At 25.1% G+C, this 24,955-nt stretch overlaps 1 protein-coding gene and 1 long non-coding RNA gene across 4 annotated transcripts in view; one reads left to right on the top strand and one right to left on the bottom strand.

The window, feature by feature from the left end:
- LOC127283639 (probable serine/threonine-protein kinase DDB_G0275165) overlaps nucleotides 1–19,519 on the bottom strand; it is a 60,439-nt gene extending 40,920 nt beyond the window's left edge. The window contains exons 1-3 of one of the 2 annotated variants that reach the window (XM_051308638.1): nucleotides 18,456–19,519; nucleotides 16,904–17,172; nucleotides 10,580–10,747 (exon numbers count right to left, since the gene is read on the bottom strand). The gene's annotated coding sequence lies outside the window, so the exon portion shown is untranslated. The remainder of the gene's footprint in view (nucleotides 1–10,579; nucleotides 10,748–16,903; nucleotides 17,173–18,455) is intronic. The other variant, XM_051308640.1, reaches the window with a different exon arrangement.
- The window catches only part of LOC127283693 (uncharacterized), a 53,584-nt gene extending 29,944 nt beyond the window's left edge, over nucleotides 1–23,640 (top strand). The window contains exon 3 of one of the 2 annotated variants that reach the window (XR_007843387.1): nucleotides 23,347–23,640. This is a non-coding gene — a long non-coding RNA (uncharacterized LOC127283693). Of the gene's footprint in view, nucleotides 1–7,063; nucleotides 7,364–23,346 lie in introns of those variants that run through there. The other variant, XR_007843386.1, reaches the window with a different exon arrangement.
- Nucleotides 23,641–24,955: the final 1,315 nt, after the last annotated feature.

The following is a 24,955-nucleotide window of genomic DNA, read 5'->3' as shown; positions in this document are numbered from 1 at the left end:
ATTGTTAGTGATGGTGCTTAGTATTAAAAACATTCGTAATAATGCACGCGTAGTATTAGACATATTCGCAGTAATACACGCGTAATATTAGAAACATTCGTAGTAATACACGCGTAGTAATGTAAGGATTTGCGTAGTAATGGACGCGTAGTACTAGAAACATTCGTAGTAATACACGCGTAGTAATGGACGCGTAGTATTAGAAACATGCGTAGTATTAGAAACATTCGTAGTAATACACGCGTAGTACTAGAAACATTCGTAGTAATACACGCGTAGTATTAGAAACATTCGTAGTAATACACGCGTAGTACTAGAAACATTCGTAGTAATACACGCGTAGTATTAGAAACATTCGTAGTAATACACGCGTAGTAATGTGAGCCTTTGCGTAGTAATGGAGGCGTAGTATTAGAAACATTCGTAGTAATGTAAGCATTTGCGTAGTAATGGACGCGTAGTATTAAAAACATTCGTAGTAATACACGCGTAGTAATGTAAGCCTTTGCGTAGTAATGGACGCATGTGCACTTTTTTTAATTCTTTGTTTTTTTAAAACAAATTAACTTTTTTAGTGACCTACAGATTTTTTTAGTTCTATGGAACATCAGGTAATCATAAACAAAAATAATTACTAATAACCATTCACTGTAAATCTTTAAAAAATGTTTATTTGAAAATTACTAATTTGAAAACACGTAGTGATACCCACAAACATCCTAGAAGCAGTTTTTTTTCCAATCAAGATTAATCATTTTTGATTATCATTCCTTTTGTTCAAAAACATATTTTTTTCAAAAATACATTTTACCAATCTAAAGGACATTAAAAAAGCCATCGAAATTGAAATTGATAAAGATTATTTTTATTTCATTACTTAAGTGACAAAAAAATAATCTAAAACATAAACGTGTTTTTGAAAAGAAACGTTATTTTTCACCTTTGATCACTTCACGTGAAATTCCCTCTATATTCATTATTTGTGTGCAACTTCCGAACACTCTTGAGAAAATGTTGATGAAGATGTTATACACTATACACTAATTGCACTTCGTGTTAAAAGCTTTGTTACGTTCAAGAGCGGAGTTGCGTTCTAATAATGGAGGATCATCAAACCGCAGTGAGAACACGCGAATGAGCACGAAAAAAAAAATTCGGTTTCGACAACAATCGTTGAAACTATGACTTTGCGCGGGCAATCAACGTGGGATTAGCTCTATTATTAAAATACCTAATAGTAAGAATAATAATCATTCTTTTGTTCTACTCCAGAAACAAGAGATCTACTTTTGATGACAAAAATATAATAAAATATATTACGTCTCTCGGAAACTGTTACAAAAAAAAAAGCGAGAACAAAGGTAACATAAAAAGAGATCTAAGAAATATGAATTTTTGAATTATGGTATCTTCAATTCTAAAGATATCCTCCTTTTTTTCTGTCTTTTTCAATTTATTATATATATATTGTTTTTTTTTTAATTTTTTGCAATTTTTTTCCTTTTTTCATCAAACAGATGTGATGTGATGTGATTTAGAATCAAGAAAAAATTGAAACTAGTATAGTACTTTACTTCATTATATGGCAAAGAATTGGAAACATATTTTAAATATAGTAATAATTTTTTTTAGAAATTTTAAAAGATTATAAAAAAAATTTAAACATAGTTTTGTAAAACTACAAATTAAATTTTTTTTTAAATCATTCATTATTAAATAAATAATAATAATAATACTAATAATAATTTATTTATTAAAAATATTTTTTCTCTTTGGAAAATTAAGAACTCGGATGCCATAACCTCCTTTGTGCTCTCTAAATCATAATAACATTTGACTTATGTTTGACATTTATTTGAAATTTGTGGTTAAAATTTTCTAAACAATTAGAAACAAAATATTAAACAGTATTTTTAGTATGTAAAAATTTACATTTATATTTTATATGTAATTTTTAACCTTCTATTAACACACTCGGTCATTTTGACCTGCAAATTATTGTAACGTTATAGCAGCGGTATAATGACGAATTTTTTATTTATAGTTTTTAAATTTATTATTTAAATAACCGAAAGATCGAATTGTTCACAATTCGAATTATTAAAAACTTGAATTTTCAAAAGTTCGAATAATAAAAAAAATGACTTTTCAAAAGTGCGAATATTTAGAAATTCTTATTATTAAATGTTCGGATAACCAAAAGATCGAATTAGTAAAAGATTGAATTATTTATATTTCAAATAATCAAAAGATTGAATTAATAGAAGTACGAATAATCAAACAATTAAATTTTTGAAAGTTCGAATTACAAAAAGATCGAATGTTTAAAAATTGTAATTATTCAGAAATTCTAATTACTTATGAAAAGTTTGATTTTTTATTTGATCGAATTTCCAAAAAAAAAAAAGTTTCGATCTTTTGATTATTGGAACATTTGGAAATTCGATTAATTAAAAATTCAAACTTTTACAAATTCAATCTTTTCAGAAATTTGAAAATTCGATTAAATCTATTGATAATTTGAACTTCTGAAAATTCGATTCTCTGATAATTCGAATTTCTAATTTTGGTAATTCGAATATTTAGAAATTCGATCTTTTGTTTATTCAAATTTTTAATAATTCGATGTTTTAAAAGTTCGAATTTCTATAAAAATTCGATTTTTTTCTGTAAAATTCGAACTTTTAACTATTCGACAAAATGATTATTCGACTTTATGAAAATCGACCTTTTGAATAAGTCTTTTTTTTTAAATTTGTGCCAAAATAAGGTGACTCTTCCTTTCCGTAAATTAAAACGCACTGAAAAAAAAATTTATTTGATTCAAATAATCGGTTACTTAACCTATTATCAAATAAATATTTACTTGAAACAAATAATTTTTATTTGAATTAAATAAACTGTATTTAAATCAATACTTTCTGCATTTAAAACAAATAGCATTTAATTGACTCAAATAATAATTATTTGATACAAATAAACATTATTATTTGATAATAGTCAAGTAACCGATTATTTAAATCAAATAAATTTTTTTTCAGTGCGGTAATATATTAAATTTTCAAACAAAAAGTCTCGTACTATAGACATTTACATATATTTGAATTTCGTGGTCAAAACTTTTTAAAAAATTATATTAAATATTACTTTTAGTATGAAGAAATTTGCATTTATATTTTATATATATATATATAATTTTTAACCTTTCAGTAGCACACTCGGTCATTTTGACCTATTATTGACAAATTTTTTGTTCAGTTTCTAAATTAATAATTAATAAATATCTTCCGGTTTACTACTCTCTAAATCTGAATTAGTAAAAATGTTTACTAATTTAAATTAGTGACTCACTTTTTGCTTTAGAATTAGTTAAATTTTACTAATTGTTAGTAAAAGTTACTAATAATTAATAAAATTTTACTAATTGAGAAGCAAAAAGTTTAAATTTAAATTAGTAAACTTTTTTATTAATTCAGATTTGGAGAGTTTATGTAAATAAATCCCACTAGTCACTACCTTTCTAAACCTCAACACGCCCACAAGGGCTCCTGCATTTATTTTATTGACTATTTTTCAAAATCATGCAACGGTAGCCAATAGTCGTCTCATGACCTTGAAACCACAGCCAATAAAATAAAGTCCGCGTGCGCATGCAGAGTTTTTATATACTCGCGCAGGCTACTTTTAAAACAGAGGCAATTATTGCATCCTAAAACTAAACATCATTACTTATATTATTAATGTATTATTATTATTGTTATTATTATATTTACCTCAACAATATATCATCATGTATAATTAATTTTCCCTTTTAAATAAAAAAAAAGAAAGAAAATGGGCAAAACCAGTTTTCTGAAACTACTCTTTAAAATGCGTCACTATAGGACGACCTTAAGACGCATGAGATAAAATGCCCTGTGTGTAGGCGGTTTCTTGTTTTGAACACTAACGGTGATCGCGTGCCAGGTGATGTTCCCGTTTGTTGGAGGGGAATTGAGTGTTGCGCCGTTGACCTGCTTAATATATATATATATATATATATATATATATATATATATATATATAAAATTGCTGTCTATATCGGGAATATACATTCATATTATGATAAAAAAAAAACGCACGCGGGTCACCGAAAAGGTCATGAACAAGTCGATATATTATTATGAAATATAATGGGCGAATCACCTGTTGCTATAAAACAAAAATTTAACCTATTCAACTATTTGGAAAATTTGCATACAATTGCTTAGCAAGAATGGCGTGATCAGTATATATGTATAGTTCGCCACACGCTTAAAGGGTTTTATTTCACTGCCGCGCTATATCATTCCATTCACGGTGATTTCACTGTCACGCTTTGTTAGCAAGTCATTTAAGCTCTTGTCTAAACAATCATTTGTCTTTAATGTTTATGCTTTAGGCATTGTGATAATGAGGCGAGCTATTAATTTTACATAATTTGAAGAAAAAAAAATTCAAATGTCGAATTCAATATAGCGGAAGTTTTTTTTTTTTTTTTAGAAAATTGATATGGTAACTTTAAAAAAAATTTTAATTTACTGGAAAATTTTTATTCGAAAATTTTCGGAAAAAAAAGTGATAAAAATTTTAGTGTTAGATTTTGTAATCAGCGAGTCTAATTACTACAAAGGAACAAGTTTCAATCAAATATTATAATGTTAAAGAAAAGCCCGACATATTAGATCGACCATTTTGAATAACAAACATCGAATTTTTAATCAGCTATTGCCAAAACCACCAAAAAAGAGTTTCAAGCTAATCTGATAAAGTTTGAAAAATTCTTTTACCATTTTGGATCCGAAATTTGGAATTTTGAAAAACTAACATTCAATTCGTAATCAGCGACCCTGAATACCCCTAAGAAATAAGTTTCAAGTAAATCCAAACAATTTAAACATTTTCAACCACCATATTGGATCCGCTATTTTGAATTTTGAAAACTTAACATCGGATTCGTAATTAGCGACCCCGAAAACATCCGAAAAAAAAGTTTTAAGTAAATTCAAACGATTTTAAAATTTTCAACCGCCACATTGGATCCGCCATTTTGAATTTTGAAAAACTAACACCGGATTCGTAATCAGTGACCCCGAAAACCTCAAAGAAACAAGTTCCAAATAAATCTAAACGCTTTTTAATTTATTTGACAGCTATATTACGTCCGTCATTTTGAATTATAAAAATTTGACATCGAATTCGTAATCAGCGACCTCCAAACCCTCTATATTATGAGTTTTCAGCGAATACGATGAATTTTAAAAAATTCTTCCGCCATATTGGATCCGCCATTTTAAATTTTGAAAATCTGCTGTCAAATTTGATAACAGTGACATTAAAAACCACCCAATTAACGAGTTTTTATCACTCTGTACTTTTCAAAATTATACAGAAAATTGTATAATAAATATCAATACTTTTTAAAAAATTAGTTTATTTACTGAATGAATAAAAAATATATTTCAATATTAAAATAGGCTTATACACAGTTAAAAGTGACTTATTTGTTCAAAAAAAATCGATTTTTATTTTTTTATTATATCGATTTTGATATAGAAAAACTATCATTAACTAAAAATCCAATGTCAATTTTTCAAAATTCAAAATGGTGGATTCAATATGGCGGGTCATTTTTTTAAATTGTTTATAATTAGATACAAATAGTAAAAATGTAAAAAGTTAACATATATTTTACATAATTATCTGATGCGCTAATATTTATCAGATAAATCTAATTTATCTTTTGGTTCGTGGAATAAACCTCATTAAATATGAAACACGCAATTGAATTAATGAACGCGCATATACGTATATATATATATATATATATATATATATATAAATATATATAAATTAAGGGTCAATCACATTTGCTTTTAAATCTTAAGCCGTCCTTGAATATTGTAAAAAAGGAGAACTTAACATAACCTTCGAATTAAAAATAAATTTACTTATTTTATTTTATTTATTGACAATATAAAATAAAATTATTAATTTATAAAAAAAAACATCTACAAAAAAAAGAAAATTTTGCGCGATATACCAAAGTATTTTTTTTCTATGTATTTTGATGTACAGAATACAAATCTAAAGTGAAATTTGCTTTCTCACATCATAATTTTTTTCTAACCTCAAAAAACATGGCGGATTTTTTTATGGTCGGCGATTTTTTAATTACTTGTTATTTGATTTATGTGGAAGTTTTTACCCATGTGATTAATAACGTCACTGATTAGAAATCTGACATCAGATTTTCAAAATTCAATATGGCGGACGAATTTAAAAAAAAAATGGTTCAATTTATATGAAACTTGGTATCTAGAGATTTTTAGGGTCACTGATTACAAATCTTAAATTATATTTTCAAAATTGAAAATGGCGGATTCAATATGTCAAACGAATTATTAAAAAAAAAAAAATTAATTTTTATTAAATTTAGTATATGGGGATTTTTGTAGTCGCTGATTATGAATGTCAAGTTAGATTACGAAAAATTTTTAATGGCGTATCCAATATGAAGCACAAAATTATTTAAAATTTACTTAATTCGACTAAATTTTGTTACTAGAAAGTTTGAAGGGTCGTTAAATATGAATTTTTGAAGTCAAATTTTCTCAATGTAAGTGACAAAAGAAAATTATTAAGTTCATGATTTTGAATTTTGAAAATTTGTCTCCAAATTCTAAATCAGTGATTTTAAAAATCAACAGAAATTAAGATTTATATAAATTCATTATAATATTTTAATTTTTTAATAAAACCATAAATTTTTTTTGAGGTTAGAAACAAATCTTAACTTGAAGAAGCAAATGTTTTATTAGTTTATTTTGCATTTATTGTATATATTTAATAATATTATTATTAATATTTGTTTTTTATTATTACAATAATTTATTTACAATAATTTGTAACTTCTTTTTTTTTAATTGTTCCATATATATATACAAAATTGAAAATAAAATTTAATAATCCTTAGAAAGAAAAAAACAAATTCACGAATATTGGCAAATACTTTGTAAACAAGTTTAATTTTCTTTTTTTATAGAAAAATAAAAGATTTAACAAATTTACCGGCAAATGTCTCTCGTTATATATTCGATACAGCCAATTGTATAATAATTCTGTGGTAAATACTAATTGAGGAGTGAGAAGTAAAACCATCCAAGCATAAACTTTAGTAATTGCACACATAATTTTTAAAGTAAGTCGATCTACGGCATTCAGATGGAAAAGGAAACGATAAAGAATAAAGTTAATTTCATATGCACGAGAGTTTGTTCCAAGAGAAGAGAAAGGTGACAATGAACCTGGACAATAATAAGCGCGGCCTTGGCAGTGGAAAGATGCTAATAACTCCTATATACACACACATACATACATTTATATATATAAAAAAAATAATGACTTGCTTTGTTTACATAATTAATTATCTACACTATACAATCAATAATTACTTTTTTCTTATCAAAAATTTCTCTCACCGCCGAGCCACGGTTTTTTAACTATATATATGATTCGATTAGATCCGTTAATTATAATTGTATCTTATTAGCTCTTTGATTATATTTTGCGTCAGAAATTTAATTAGAATACAAATTCATCGATCGAGACGTTGAAAAATTCTCAGGCATTTAATTTTTACATAAATAAAAAAAATTATGTTTCAATGAAAAAAAAATTTGAAAATTATGAATATTTACAAATTTTTTTTATTGAAAAATAATTTTTTAATATATTCTTGTTTAAAAAATATTTAATTATTATATAAAGACTATAAACAATAATAGTAACATAAAAATTATTTTAATCTAAGAAAATAGTTTTTATATGCATACGCAAAATATTCAAATAAAATTATATATGTTTTGTCAACATTGGTCATAGTTATTAAGGCGGATTGAAATGTGAGATACTATTCAAATTATGCATCATGCGTTCGAATCCTCAGAGAGTTCAAAAAATTTTTTTTCTTTGATTTATATTATTTATTATCAATTTCAAAATTCTATATATTAAGTGAACCGAAAAAAATATTCTAGAATTTAGAATATATACTTGCGGCGCCTATTTTAGAATATTTTATATTTAAATTCAGTATGTAATATTCTTAAAATTAGAATATTACATACTGAATTTAAATATAAAATATTCTAAAATAGGCGCCGCAAGTATATATTCCAAATTAGAATGTTTTTGTTTCTGTTATATATTTAAAGTAAGTTAAAATAAAGTAGGGGAATAATGTCAGGGTTAGACACTTGTCAGGGTTGGACACTTGGCTTTTTTTTAAATAAGAACACCAGCGCCACCTGTGTGCGTACGTGACGAATCTTCTAGTTGTGTAACCTAACTTTTTGTGGCATTACATTTTTGGAGAATCAAAAGTAGCGTCTCCTGTGACTTCGGTGCAATCGAAGAGACATAAAAAGTTTTGTTTGACTTGTGAATAAACCTAAAAAATGTGTAAAAAAAGCAAGAATTCGGCAAGGTAAGCTTATTGAATGTATTGTGGGGTACATAATTTAAGAAGAAAAAAAGTGAAAAATCGAATAGCGACACATGTCTGGTTATGGTTAGCACAATTCGAAAATGATGCTTCTAGTTAGGGTTGGACACCCATATTAATTATGAATTTGACACAATTTATAAATAAATTTTATTTTATTGATATTTCAGTGCAAAATTGTGCCAAAGATATTAGAAAAATAATACTTGAATTGTATAAATTTTGTTCATCATTTCATTGAGTTATTTGGAACAATAAAGCGTTATTTTTTGTAATTTGAGTTCATTCCTTTTTTAAACCCATGAAGCTTTACAATTTGTAAACAATAAGTAAAGATAAACATGAAAAAATAAGAATAAAAAACATTACAAATGTTATTTTACGTTTTTACCAATAATGCGTTTCGATTTTCAAAAAGTGTCCAACCCTGACTGAAAAGTCCAACCCTGACTAGATTGTTTTTTTTTTAATGTTTATAACTTTTTTAATTTTAGACCAATCAATGTACGGTCCACAGCAAAAGTGTTCCTCTTTTGTAGATCTTTCCACCCATATACCACAATTGACTGAATTTATCTAAACAAAATATTTATAAACAAAAAACCAAAACTGTGTCCAACCCTGACACTATTCCCCTATATTAAACATTAATTTACACAAAATATTAGTTATTTTATATTATTTAAATATATAAACAATAAAATTTTGCTAAAAATCTAGTCCTTTCTTTTATCATTTGAAATAGGAAATAAATATTTAAATAAAAATATACAATTGGACGTTAAATTCATGTTGGTCGCGGTTATTAAGGCGGCTATTAAGGCCAGGTCCAAGTGAGGCAGCGCCATCTACATTGAAACTAAAATTTTGGAAAATTTTCAACAGCCTTTTCTTAAAAACAAGATGGTAAAATGCTTTTTCCTTTATGGATAATTGATTATTGGCAAGATATACACCAGCTAAAACTTTTTTTGAGTTAAAATAATAAAAAAAATTTCATGTCAATAAATTAAATATGAGCACTTTTTTCACAAAAACTGTAACAGTACTTTCTCAGAAATTACAATCAAAAATGCAATTTCCATTTGGAAAATTAATAAACGCTAAAAAATACACGACATAAGATTTACCAATCACGAAAATAACAAAAAAAAGTATTTTAACATAACATATTTTACTCATTATGACAGCCGTTTGGCAGAGGTTATATATGTCACCAGACGTTTCGCAGATTTGCCGAAAGGAGGAGATTGGCGCTGTTGCTAACCACCTGAAATACATAATCTACCAAAGGGCAGTCACAATCAGTAAAGCAGTATCAATATGTTAAATATTTAATAAAATTTTTTTTTGTTATTTTCGTGATTGGTAAATTTTAGGTCGTGTATTTTTTAGCGTTTATTAATTTTCCAAATGGAAATTGCATTTTTGATTGTAATTTCTGAGAAAGTACTGTTACAGTTTTTGTGAAAAAAGTGCTCATATTTAATTTATTGACATGAAATTTTTTTTATTATTTTAACTGAAAAAAAGTTTTAGCTGGTGTATATCCTGCCAATAATCAATTATCCATAAAGGAAAAAGCATTTTACCTTCTTGTTTTCAAGAAAAGGCTGTTGAAAATTTTCCAAAATTTTAGTTTCAATGTAGATGGCGCTGCCTCACTTGGACCTGGCGTTAAATAGCATTAATTTGAAAATGCAATATATTAAATGCATTAAAGGTAAATTAAAATAAAATCTATTAAATATTAATTTACACAAAATATTAAAGGTAGGTCTGTTTTATCATTTGCAATAATAATAAAAATAATAATATTATTTAGTAATTTATAATTTAAAGCTTATATTATTATAATAAAATAAAAAATAAACGAGAAATGGTAATTGATATATGGGACCAGGATGTATCAAAGAAGAAAAATGTAAGTAACATGACTAAGATATAAACTAAACAAAAGTCTCGTTTTCTAAATCCTCGTATAAAGATAAAAAAAAGTGATTTTATCAGGATATGATTGATATAAAACTTTCGCGTGAATTCAGATCAACTTACCGTTTTCATTTATAACGAGTTTGAATTTCTTCGTCAGCAACACCTGAGACTGATGACTTGCAAGAAAGATCATCGATTATTCTATACGGTATCTTCAAATTCCTATGCGACTTCTTTCCTTCCGTCATTGTTTTTCATATATATATATATATATATACTGTCAAGCATCTGCGACAACAATAAGTGGCACAAATTATGTATTAAAAGAAAAACAAATCATTATTTGCAAAAAACAAAAAAAAAAAATTGTAAATAGGTATAGAGAAAATTCAATACACGTTTAAACTAGCGGATATATATGTCTCATAAATTATCTTGATAATAGAGAATTTTTTTCTTCTCTCAATGGCTAAAGAAAAAAAAGGGGAGAGGCGAATAAATTGGCGCACAATTTGTTTTAAAAACATTTTCCGCGGTTATATACTGTTCTTATGTATTCTGTAGAAAAAATAAGTATAGGGCATTCCACGGGAAATTTTCATTCAAAATTTTTTTTTTTTGGCTCGAAACATTTTTCTTCGAAATTTATATAAAAAATAAGAAAATATGTAGGGTCAGTTGGGGTAAATGGGGACAAAATCGCTATTTTTCACAAATTACGTAAGTTTCTTCCTTTAAGGGTATGTGGGCAAAGGACGTTTTTTTTGTGGTTTAAAACTTACTCTGAAATAAAAAATGATTTTAGGTTTAAATTTTGGAGAAATGATTTTGTTTGGTACAAGGAATCTCGATATTCTACTCATATAGTTTTTAAATTACTATTTTTAATTTTCTTAGTACGGCTCACAGAATTTCAAGCAGTTATTCTACAAATATAACCTTTTCCCATTAATATTCTTTTTTTTTTGGTAATTTTCAAAAATACATACTATAAATCTTTGCGTCTATCTTAAAAGTTGTAAATAATAATTTAAAAACTAAAAGTACCACTTTTGCAGATAGGGGAAAAATTCTTCAGTCATCAGAGATTGCGGTGCAAAAAAAAAATTAAAAATCGAAAGTGTCTCTCATTGAGAAAACTAAATTTTTAACTTTAATTTCAACTTTTTTCTTGCTTTCGTTATATGAACGTTATTTTTGAGCACATTTTTGAAAAATTTAAGAAAAAGTGAACAATTTTCATATACAGCATAATTTTTTATTCATTAGTACAATAGATTAAAAAAATGTTTTAAAAACACACTTCCTTCGTTGACGTTAAATTTCAAAAAATCATAACTTCCTTTAGTTTCATCAAAAATAATAAAATACTTATTTCCTTCTTATTTTTCATATAGATTTCGAAAAAAAATGTTTCGGGCAAAAAAAAAAAATTTGAATGAAAATTTCCCGTGGAATGCCGCATATATTTTTCTAAGAGCCAAATAAATATTTATTTGCTTCAAATAAAAATTTTATTTATACGACAAATAAAATTTCATTTGTGCAAAAAAAAAATTTTTCTATTAAAAAAAAAAAAATAGTTATTAAGAAACATGAATAATGCCTGAAATTAATTTATTAGAATTTTTATTTGCCCACACAACACAATATATTGCTGTAAGCTTACCTCAAGCTTACATGTAATTTTTGTAAGCTAACCCTGTAAGCTTCAGGTAAGGTCGAGGTAATATAAAAATGTCCGCCATATAGTAAGCTTACACAGTAATGCCATGGTAAACTTACATGGTAAAGTCATGGTAAGCTTACACGGTAAGCTTATATTAATTGCTAACAAATAACAAAGTATTAATTTATCAACTTACAGTAAACAATAAATTGTTTTGCACAATTATATTTATTTTGTCATTTATATAAAAAACCCCTAAGGGTTTGCTTAAAAAAATTTACTGCGCATTCGTAAGTGCAATAGAAAGCTACTGCGCATAAATATTTTTAAAAAATTATTTATTGATACCTTTGAAAACTTGCCGTGTAAGCTTACTGTAACCTTACAGTGACTTTGCCATGTAAGTTTACTATGGCCTTACTGTGTAAGCTTACTGTATGGCGGACATTTTTATATTACCTCGACCTTACCTGAAGCTTACAGGGTTAGCTTACAAAAATTACATGTAAGCTTGAGGTAAGCTTACAGCAATATACTGAGCTGTGTGGGACGGGGAAAACAGTTTCAGCTTTCCCGGACAGTAGGGTATCCTTATTCTACTTCGTGAGATTAGGAATCCTATGTTAACTGATGGTGCAATTTTGAACCCAGATTTCTTAGTTTTTAGCATGGTAAGGAGTACTGGGTTTTTTTACCACTTATAAAGTACATAAAAAGAAACATTTTCCCAGAGTTTAAAAAAATTCTATCGAAAATCGATTTGCCGGAGAAATACCTTAATCAAATAAATTTTTTTTTCATTGTGTATACAAATGAATTATCTCCCGGGGAATTAAATTATTCAAGTTCAAAAATGACATTAGTTTATAGAATCAACTGTTTGAAAATTGAACAATATTTGTAACATTGTAACCATTTTAATTGTTTTCAATAAACCTCTTCTTACCAAGAAATTTGAATTAAACATGATATGGTTGAACTAAAAATATCGTTTTCTCAGTGGCATAAATCGCTTTTAGACTAAAAAAAAGAAAATATAGAGGTAGACTAAAAAAAATAAAATATGGAGGTAGACTAATTTTTGATTGAGAAGTAATACTCTCATTTAAAGTAAAAAAATTGTAGATGATTTTAGAAGAGAATTTTCCACTCATAGAGAAAATTATTATTATTATTATATGTTGTTGTTAATCACTCTTTTGTACAAATAAAATTGTATAAATTTTTTATATATACATAAATAGTAACATATTCAATTATTATAATATTAAAATCCTGTTAAAAAATTATAATTTTACTCTCATCTTGTTACACTAAATATAATATATATCTTGTACCATTATTTTAATGTGATTATATCTGAATATATTTGAGGAGTAATTTGATATAATCTAAAAAAAAAAAAAAAAAAAGTTGTATATAGTAAAGTAAAACATTTGAAACTATATAGACTACAGAAATGACCGAGAATTTATAATACACGAATATAATACATTACAGTAATTCATATTATAATAGCGAATTGCACGCAAAGGTTGTATAATGGATTTATAATAATATATAACGTGAATTAAAAAGCGTATGATTTTAAATAAATCACTACTCTTAAAGAAGAAAAAGAGAGTTTAATGCAAATGCATATTTATTTCTAATTCTTTCACGTTTGCATAAAAAAAATTATGAGAATTTTTTTTTTATTTTTCATTTATTATAAACAATTTATCAATTGATTAATTAAATTTTTCAAGTAATTTTTTATTAAATAATAATTATATTAATTTTTTTTTTGTTAATGTAAAAATTTACGTAAATAAAATATACGTGAAAATTTTTTATAATAACAACGCTACTTAGTTTTTATTTTTGTTTAGATTTAAAAAAAAACATGTTATATTTTTCAATTATATTATACACGGAAAAAATTAATTCAGTATATTTTACAAAACTGTGACGGAGTAGCGGATACAGCTCTCTACGAAATTGAGTTTTGTAAAATGTGATGGATATTTTCGGATAAACTACAGAAATTTCGTTGTTTATACCTGAATATTTCTGGAGTTTATTCTGAATATTTCGTGACATTTTATTAACACTCAGTTTCGTAAAGAGCTGAATCCGCTACTCCGTGATAGTTCTGTAAAATCTACTCTCTTAAGGCCAGGTCCAAGTGAGGCAGCGCCATCTACATTGAAACTAAAATTTTATAGAAAATTTTCAACAGCCTTTTCTTGAAAACAAGAAGGTAAAATGATTTTTCCTTTATGGATAATTGATTATTGGCAAGATATACACCAGCTAAAACTTTTTTTGAGTTAAAATAATAAAAAAAATTTCATGTCAATAAATTAAATATGAGCACTTTTTTCACAAAAACTGTAACAGTACTTTCTCAGAAATTACAATCAAAAATGCAATTTCCATTTGGAAAATTAATAAACGCTAAAAAATACACGACCTAAGATTTACCAATCACGAAAATAACAAAAAAAAAGTATTTTAACATAACATATTTTACTCATTATGACAGCCGTTTGGCAGGTTATATATGTCACCAGACGTTTCGCAGTTTTGCCGAAAGGAGGAGATTGGCGCTGTTGCTAACCACCTGAAATACATAATCTACCAAAGGGCTGTCACAATCAGTAAAGCAGTATCAATATGTTAAATATTTAATAAAATTTTTTTTTGTTATTTTCGTGATTGGTAAATCTTAGGTCGTGTATTTTTTAGCGTTTATTAATTTTCCAAATGGAAATTGCATTTTTGATTGTAATTTCTGAGAAAGTACTGTTACAGTTTTTGTGAAAAAAGTGCTCATATTTAATTTATTGACATGAAATTTTTTTTATTATTTTAACTCAAAAAAAGTTTTAGCTGGTGTATATCTTGCCAATAATCAATTATCCATAAAGGAAAAAGCATTTTACCTTCTTGTTTTCAAGAAAAGGCTGTTGAAAATTTTCCAAAATTTTAGTATCAATGTAGATGGCGCTGCCTCACTTGGACCTGGCCTTAATTTGAATCAGTGAAATAGCTAGAAGTCGGTTACTGAATCATTTTGTGAAATTTTCACTTAAAATCAGTCATATATCACTGATTTCCAGTGAAAATTTTACTAAATGAATCAGTCAAACTGTATTATCCGTAATGGGTAAAACAGATTGACTGATTCATTTAGTAAAATTTTCACTGGAAATCAGTGATATATGACTGATTTTCAGTGAAAATTTCACTAAATGATTCAGTAACCGACTTCTAGCTATTTCACTGATTCAAATTAAGAGAGTACTGAATTAATTTTGCCATGTAAGATTTATTTTGTTTTAAAATGTTATATATTGATAAATAACATTAATAATTATATAGCTATAATTAATATAATAATAATAATTATTAGTTTTTTTTAATAATAAATAAATATTATCTATTAATAGTAATAAATTATTAGGTTTTAATAATAATAATAATTGTATAGTTAATACATATTTATAACTTTTTACTACGATGGTGGTAACGATATAAATTTATATTGATTTACTTTTAATTGTAGGTAATTTATAGCATCGTATTATTATCCTTTAATTTGCGTTTAATTTATTGATAATAACTTTTATTTCAATTAAATAATACAATAAATATTAAATAACAAATAATATTAAATTATCTTCATTTTTTGATGTATTTCTTATATTATACATAGATTTACCGAACTTAGATTTTTTTGATTCCTCATTGAGTGGATTTACGACGTCATTACGTAAAAAAATTTTTAAATTAATAACAACGCTACCTACTAAAATCTACTAAAACTTTTTGTTTATATATTTTGAATACTATTTATGTTGTACTTTTATAATATATAGTTTCCTTAATATAGTATCTTCGTACGAAAGGCTCATTTCTTTCTTTTTGTAAGCTCGTTTATATATATGGGTCATTCCATGGGAAATTTTCATTCAAAATTTTTTTTTGCCCGAAACATTTTTTTTTGAAATCTATATGAAAAATAAGAAAATTCTTATTTTTTTATTTGATAAAAATGAAGAATGTTATGATTTTTTTGGAATTTAACGTCATCAAAGGCAGTTTATTTTTGAAACATTTTTTTTTATCTATTGTACTAATGAATAAAAAAATTATGCTGTATATGAAATTTGTTGACTTTTTCTCAAATTTTTCAAATATTTGCTCAAAAATAATGTACCTATAACGAAAGCAACAAAAAAGTTGAAATTAAATTTAATTAAAAAGTGAGTTTTCTCAAAGATAGACACTTTCGATTTTTAATTTTTTTTTTGCACTGCAATCTGTGATGACTGAAGAATTTAATATTTTCCCCTATCTGCAAAAGTGTTGTTTTTTTTTCATTTTTATCAAATAAAAAATAAAAAAAAAACGCATTTTATTATTTTTTATATAGATTTCGTTAACGAAGTTTTCTCTTCTGAAATTTTCTACAATTATTTGAAATGAGAGTATTATACTTTTTAGCTGATATACTATTTTCATCTTATTTTAAGCGGATAAAAATTACAGGAATTTCTCTTCAACAAAGTATAATTTTTTTCCAATTATTATATTATATTATTATTAATATAATAATAAAATAATAATAATAATATATTATTAATATTATTATTAATATGTATAATTATTATTATAATTATTATAATATCGAAATTTTTATTTTCTATAAAAAAAATGTATTCAAATTTAAAAAATTAATTAAAAAATAAATAAATTAAAGTTTGTAGAATTATAATTATTTTAATTACCTGCGAAATAAATTAGTTTCAGTGGTAAATTCCTTTTCATTTAAATGAAAAGAAAAAAGTTTAATAAGAAATCTTGTGTACAATTTCTTTTCTTTTATATCAAATTCACTTGTTCACGTCATTTCTTTGTCATTTCCTGGAGCATCAAATCTAATATAGCATTGTCACAAGTCAACAGGTTTTTCTTTAATTCCCTTTCTTTCTGCAATTTTATTAATCATTGAATCCCAAGAAAGCGTTCTCAAAAAATATAAAGTTTCACAAAAAAGCTGTGGAAAAAAAAGCTCAATATCAAAATTTTGTTCTATTCTATATTATTATTAATTTATCAAATTAGTAATTAATAATAATTATAGCAATCAGTATAAGAAATAACTATTTTTTTTTAAAATGGGAAAAAGTAATTTTTATTTTAGTAAAATATACAGGTTGATTTTTATGTTTAAGCCCCTCTAAAATTTTTTTTTTAACTTCATTTTTTTTTTGATTTTTAAACCAAAAAAAAGTGGAATTGAAAAAAAAAATTTTGAGCGGTCCGGAATATAAAAATCGCCATGTATAGTGAATTTTCATTGACAAAATTGAATAAGTTTGTTACTTGAATTTATGAAAAAAAAAAAAAAAAAAAAAAATGAAAATGAAAATAGTAAACAAATTAAAATTAATATTATTTCATTTAGCAATAATAAAATATTATTTATTTTCATTATCTATTGGTGAATTAGTGAAACTAACTATTAGTGAAACTAACTATTAGTGAAACTAACTATTAGTGAAACTAAATATTAGTAAAAAATAAAAATAAACAGTAGTAAAAATAAATATTAGTAAAACTAAACATTAGTAAAACTAAACATTAGTAAAACTAAACATTAGTAAAACTAAACATTAGTAAAACTAAACATTAGTAAAACTAAATATTAGTAAAACTAAATATTAGTAAAACTAAACATTAGTAAAACTAAACATTAGTAAAACTAAACATTAATAAAACTAAACATTAGTAAAACTAAACATTAGTAACACTAAATATTAGTGAAACTAAATGATAGTAAAAATAAATATTACTAAAAATAAAAATTAGTAGAAATTAATATTAGTAAAGAAATGTTTGTAAATATAAATATTACTAAAAATAAATATTACTAAATCAATGTTAGTAAAACTGAATATTACTAAACATAAAAATTAGTCAAAAGAAACATTAATAAAAATAAATGTTGGTTAAAAAAAATATTACTAAAACTAAAAATTTGTAGAAATAAACATTAGTAAATTAAAAATTTGCTAACAATTAATATTACCAAAAATAAATATTACCAACAATAAATGTTAGTAAAAAAAAACTAACAAATAAATTTCTAATATATTTTTCATTCATTAAATCAAATCAGTAAAAATTCTACATAAACAAATAAATTCAATTTTCAATGATAATTGTTAAAAAAAAAATTCCCCTCCTAAATTTCGATAATTATTAAACAAAATTTAAATTTTATTGTTACTTTAATTAATTCGAATTTAGAAACAATTAGAATAGAACGCTATTTACCTTTTATTTTTGTAAGCCAAAATAGGAATTCCAATAATATTAGTATATATTTCTCTCAACGATTAATATTTCAATATTATTCAAATATTTTTCATCACCAAATTATTATTATTATTATAGTCAAATTAATAATTTTATCATTATTAGTTTAAAAAAAAAACCACTTTGATTCAAAAATTTCCAGCTTCTGTTCACACGGTGTGTAACTTGCAGACAATAGAAATGAAGGCTAGAAAGGTCTTGGCACCTTTAAACATTTTATTTTCATGCTGACACGCTCGAATTATTATTATCTTGTCAGAGAGAGATATATAGTTCTTCCAAATTTCTGTTCACTTTCTTCTATTGAAGAGAACTTTTTTTCAATTTTTTTTTCATCACCGAAACCAAATGATAATTTGGTGTTCTATTTTTCTTTTTTTTTTTTTTTTGAACCACGACCTGCAATTCTAGCTGTGCTCCATTTATTTATTGGAAAAAAAATTATTAAATATTATAATTGATCTACGAATTAGAAAATATATTTAGTGTTCTGATTTTTTTTGGGGGGGGGGGGAAAACAAGAAATCACTTTTTGAAAATTGGTTTTTGAAAGTGAAGAAAAAAGTTGTTTTTTCTTTTTTTCTTGAAGAAAAATGATGAAATTTTAATAAATTCACTTTTAAATATTGAAATCACATTTTTTAAAAATTATTTTTTACTATTTTTGAATTGTTGAATATTTTGAAAATGTCACTTCCAATTTCACATGGCTCTTGATCTCACTGTACATTTACAAGGTATGTAGTTATTATTATTTATCTCTCGTTTTCCTCTTGGAAAGTTGAATTCCAGATTAGTGTGTTCTCTCAGCGACTATACAAACTTCCTGTAGATGATGTTTCAGTGAAGATCGTACGCGAAACCTGATATTATAGAAATGTATTTAATTTCCATGCGAGTATCCTCTTTCTAATGTGAAGCTCGCCTACATCTTGAACATCTTGAAATTAACGTTTTCTCACATCTCTTTACGAGCTCAATTTTTTTTCTTTTTTATTCAAAGAATTCAGATCACTTCTCTTTATAAGCATACAGGTCAGTGTAATTTGAATTCTCGTGAATAGAATTTAGTAAAAAAATTATTATTTTTTTTTTAATTTATCAATTTCTATAATTTAGTTGTAGTGAATTTCAATTTCTTTTTTGATAATTTATTTTGTCATCTGTTAATCTATCGGCTGATTTAATGATTCAGATGATTAATTGATGATCAGATTTTATTGACGAATCGATTAATTGATGATCTAAGTGATTAATCGTTGATCCACGTGAATTACTGATTATCCGAGTGATTTACTGATAATCCAAATGATTAATTGATGATCGGAGTGATTTACTGATGATCCAAATGATTAACTGATGATTCCAATTAATATGCTGATTTAGTCATTAACTGATAATTCAATTGATGATTCAAATTAACTGCTAATTCAATGATAATCTGATGATCCAATGATTGATCATGATTGATCATAATTAATTCAATAATCAATAATTGATTGTTTAATTAGTCATTGACTGATTATTTAAATCGAAAAATGATTCAATGATGATACTGTGATTACCTGATGATGATCCACTGATATTTTAATGATTTAGTCAATAGTTGATGATCCAGTTAATAAACTGCTGACTCAGATGATTAATTAATGACCAAATTGACGAACTGATGATTCATTTATTTACAAATGATTCAGTCATTCACTGATGATTTAATCATTAAATGATTATTCTGTCATTTACTGATTATCCATATATGATGTTCTGATGATTCAATCATTAATTGATGATCCAATTAATCAACTAATGATCAAGTTAATTATTTGATGATCTAGTTGATAAGCTGATGATCCAATTGAAAAACTGATGATCCAGTTTCTGATCCGATGATCCAATTGATAATTTAGTTGATAAGCTGATGATCCAGGAAATTAATTAATCAATTTATAATTCAGGTGCTGAGTTAATTTTTCTTTCTTTTTTCATAAAAAAAAAATGATTAGGAAACGTGATCCTAATTGTAATTTCTTGTCCTTCTCATGGACCATTTGATGAAAAAAAATTCCCCATTTTTGATTTTTTCAAACCAATTCTCCTCTTGAAGATTTTTAAAATTTTATTTCTTCTTATTTAATTTAATCTTCTTCGCAATTATTATTCAAATTGATCCGATTTATTGATTCAATTAATTTTATTTATTATCATCAAATAAAACATTTTTCCTCTTATTTATTTATTATTAATTAAATACTTTTATTTACTTAATTAAACCATTTTAATTACTATTTTTATTTTAATTATTGAATTTCAAAACATTTTTTTAAAACAATTTTCATTATTATTTTTTTAATTATTGAGTTTTTATTTGTAGTTCAATTTTAGAATTTAATTTTCTTTCAAATCAAATGCGGCAAATAATAGAATTTTTCACATAAAATTTTCAAGTTGAGTTTTTTTTTTTAAATTGAGATAAAAATTGAACGCAGGTAATTTTCTTTTTTTTTTTAAGTTCGAGAAACAAAAAATTCAATGAAAAAACATAATAATGAAAAAAAGAAGCTTTTATAAAGGGTCTATTTTATAAACTGCGTGATACTTGGGAGATGTTAGAATAGAACTGAGACTGGATGTGAAGAACGCCCCCGATGTAGCTCGCGCGCTTTCCCATGCCGTACCATGAAACATTAAATAGTGGGGGTTTTAATCCCTTCTTTCGCACGTTGTGTCCTTGCTCCACCAAGCTTCGAATGCTCTCTACAAGTGGTATATAGGATCCGTTTTCCCACGCGAACCACTTCCTAATTCGAGCAAAGTCGAACGCAGGAATACGCACCAGTTAAGTGGAAACTTGTGTCGATTTTTGTCTTCTCTATTATTATAAAGGGCAAATTGGATTTTTTTTTTTTTTTTTTGCAACTATTCTACAATTTTTTTAGAATGTGTACAGTAATCACATTACTGATATATAGTAGACTTTAAAAATTGACATCATTAACGAAACAAAATAAAATTTTATTCACAAAATAAAAAGATTTTTTTTTTTAAATCGAGAAAACGATTTTTAGTTCAACCATATTATTTTTAATTCAAATTTGCAACACGATCGGAAGAAAGGGATCTTAGAAGAAAAAAATTATAGGTTATGTTTTGAAATTTTAAAGTGAAAATATATACAAAGACGTTCGACTTGAAATTCAAACTAATGATATTTAGGTCTACATTACATCCAAAATATTCAATAAAAACTGATTTCAGTTTTACAAAAACAAAAATTTTAGTTCAAGTAAATCTGTGGTAAACATAACCTGTAATTCATTTACCTCTAAGGCCCTTTCTTCAGATCGCGTCACATTTAATATATTTTTGCTATATAGTTAGAATAAACTTTAAGGCCAGGTTTAAGTGAGGCAGCGCCATCTACATTGATACTAAAATTTTGGAAAATTTTCAACAGCTTTTTCTTGAAAACAAGATGGTAAAATGCTTTTTCCTTTATGGATAATTGATTATTGGCAAGATATACACCAGCTAAAACTTTTTTTGAGTTAAAATAATAAAAAAAATTTCATGTCAATAAATTAAATATGAGCACTTTTTTCACAAAAACTGTAACAGTACTTTCTCAGAAATTACAATCAAAAATGCAATTTCCATTTGGAAAATTAATAAACGCTAAAAAATACACGACCTAAGATTTACCAATCACGAAAATAACAAAAAAAAAGTATTAACATAACATATTTTACTCATTATGACAGCCGTTTGGAAGGTTATATATGTCACCAGACGTTTCGCAGTTTTGCCGAAAGGAGGAGATTGGCGCTGTTGCTAACCACCTGAAATACATAATCTACCAAAGGGCTGTCACAATCTTGTAAAGCAGTATCAATATGTTAAATATTTAATAAAATTTTTTTTTGTTATTTTCGTGATTGGTAAATCTTAGGTAGTGCATTTTTTAGCGTTCATTAATTTTCCAAATGGAAATTGCATTTTTGATTGTAATTTCTAAGAAAGTATTGTTACAGTTTTTGTGAAAAAAGTGCTCATATTTAATTTATTGACATGAAATTTTTTTTATTATTTTAACTCAAAAAAAGTTTTAGCTGGTGTATATCTTGCCAATAATCAATTATCCATAAAGGTAAAAGCATTTTACCTTCTTGTTTTCAAGAAAAGGCTGTTGAAAATTTTCCAAAATTTTAGTATCAATGTAGATGGCGCTGTCTCACTTGGACCTGGCCTTAAGATTTACGATTAGAGATTTCATTCTGCTTAGGCCTATAATTGTGACACTTTGCAGAGATTGGTAGCTATTTTTCGATACAGGGTGGGGAACTAGAATAGAGAAAAGCATGGTGAGGCAGGTGACAAAAATAATTATAAAGGTATATCATATTACAGAAGTTCTACATCGTTTATATGCAAAATGCAAAACAAGATCTTCTAAACTTGGTTGCAATTAATTTTAATCATAATTTTGTTAGCGTTAAATTGTTAAAAAAAAGGTTCTCAGTTTTGAAATTATGTTAATGTGTACCTTTATTCCTTAAATATTTTTTTAATTTTAAATTCAAATTTTTTCAAAATAAAAAAATAGTAAAGTGAAAAAAAAATTATTTTAAAATTTTATATAAAAATTTTAAGATTCTTAATGAATTTTTACAATAAATCAATAATTTTTCTGTATTATTAAATTATTTAAAAAAATTATAATAATAATAATAATAATAATAAAAATAATTTACATGTATGAAAACTAATGCTAAAAAATTTATCAAAAACAGCATCTTTGTTATTGAACGAAAATGAATATTATGATAAAAATTATGATTGGATATTATTTCAGAAGAAAATTCCAATATGAAATCAAGATAGTAATGGAACAAAGCTAAAGAAATGATTGCATCTGACAGAAAATCAAAGAAGCAAATTCCTTAAGACTCTCTCTCTCCAAGATTCACGATTACTTATGGATCATTACGATAAATGCCGCATAGGCCTCTTTTATACAATCAAGCTAGAAAATACAAAATATAACGAGAACTTGGATATGAGTTAAGTATATTTAATATTTCTCTCGTTTAATCAAAAATATGATTAAGAAAAGATTCCATTCTATCATTTCTCGAAAGTTGCGGCAAAAAAATAATATAACTGATGGAAAATTATATTATAAGATATATATATATGAAAAATTTTTTTTCTCCTTTTTTTAAGAAGTAAAAGAAGAAGCAATAAAACAACAGTGAATTTGATTATGGTCTTCCCTTTATTTATCTCTCTATGAATTTTTCTAGTGCTTTTTTTATGAGCACTTCGTTTTCTCATAAAGGAAAAGATTAAGAATGTTTATCTTGTACAGTCAAATTCAAAATTATTATTAATCCAATTTTGAAAAATAGAAAAAAATTTTAATTTTTCTAAAAACTTTATGTTAGATTAACATAAATTATTTTTTTTCAATTTTTTTATTAATTATTATTATTAGATACAAATACTATTATTAAAAAATAATAAGAAATAATTATAATTATAGAAATTATATAGGTTTATCAAAAAAAAAAAAAAAAAATATTAAATTATTAATTACACTTAATTAAGAATAAATAATAAAATACAATTCCTGGAATTGAAATATTATAACATTAAGACTTTAAAGTTACTTTTTTTCTCATTAATTATCGAAAATTGAATTTTCTTCTTTTATTGCTATTCCTCAATTTAAAAAGTATAATAATTATTTAGAATATATTCAGAAGAGGTTCCTCAAATATTTGGTATTTAAGGTTGATAAAAAATATCCGCCTCGTGGCCAGGATTATAATGAATTGTGTATGCGATTTGGCTTCGTCACAATAGCGCAACGTAGAATTTTCTATGCTTGTTTGTTTATTTTTAAAATTTTGTCTTCCCAAATCTACGCTCCAGATATATTATATAGTTTACCATTAAAAAAGAATCAACTTTCGTAATGAAATTCCATTTGCTTTGCCATGTTTGCGTAGAGAATTTGGTAAAATTTCTCCTATTTATTTTGCGTGTTACCATTTAAATGATTTTTTTTATTAATATTCAACCAAATCTTGATTTATATTGCTCTTCGGTAAGTGATTTTATAAAATGTTTAAATGATTACTTACATATTATAGAATAAATGTAAATTTTTTTTGTAGTTGCCCATTTATGGTCTATCTATGACTGCGGGCGGTGGAGTGTCAATAAATTAAATATTAGAAATAATTTTTTTTTTTATGGGAAAAAGTTATTCGCATGTGTAATAATATGTTTTCGATATTTTGTTTTTCAGATAAGTATAAACTTTCAAAAATTTGAATCACAAATTAAAAAGTTGTCATTTAGCTCTAAGTGGAATATATTTTTATTTAATTTTAAATATTTGATTATATTTTTTTGGTGTATAAAAATTTTCTCTTGGTTTAATATGTATTTACGAC

This window comes from Leptopilina boulardi, unplaced genomic scaffold (genome assembly GCF_019393585.1).
Source record: "Leptopilina boulardi isolate dan_hultmark-lab unplaced genomic scaffold, ZJU_Lbou_2.1 LbouV2_310, whole genome shotgun sequence".
Taxonomy (NCBI): domain Eukaryota; kingdom Metazoa; phylum Arthropoda; class Insecta; order Hymenoptera; family Figitidae; genus Leptopilina; species Leptopilina boulardi.
The sequence above is the reverse complement of the archived record's forward strand: the minus strand, read 5'-3'. Positions and strand labels throughout refer to the sequence as shown.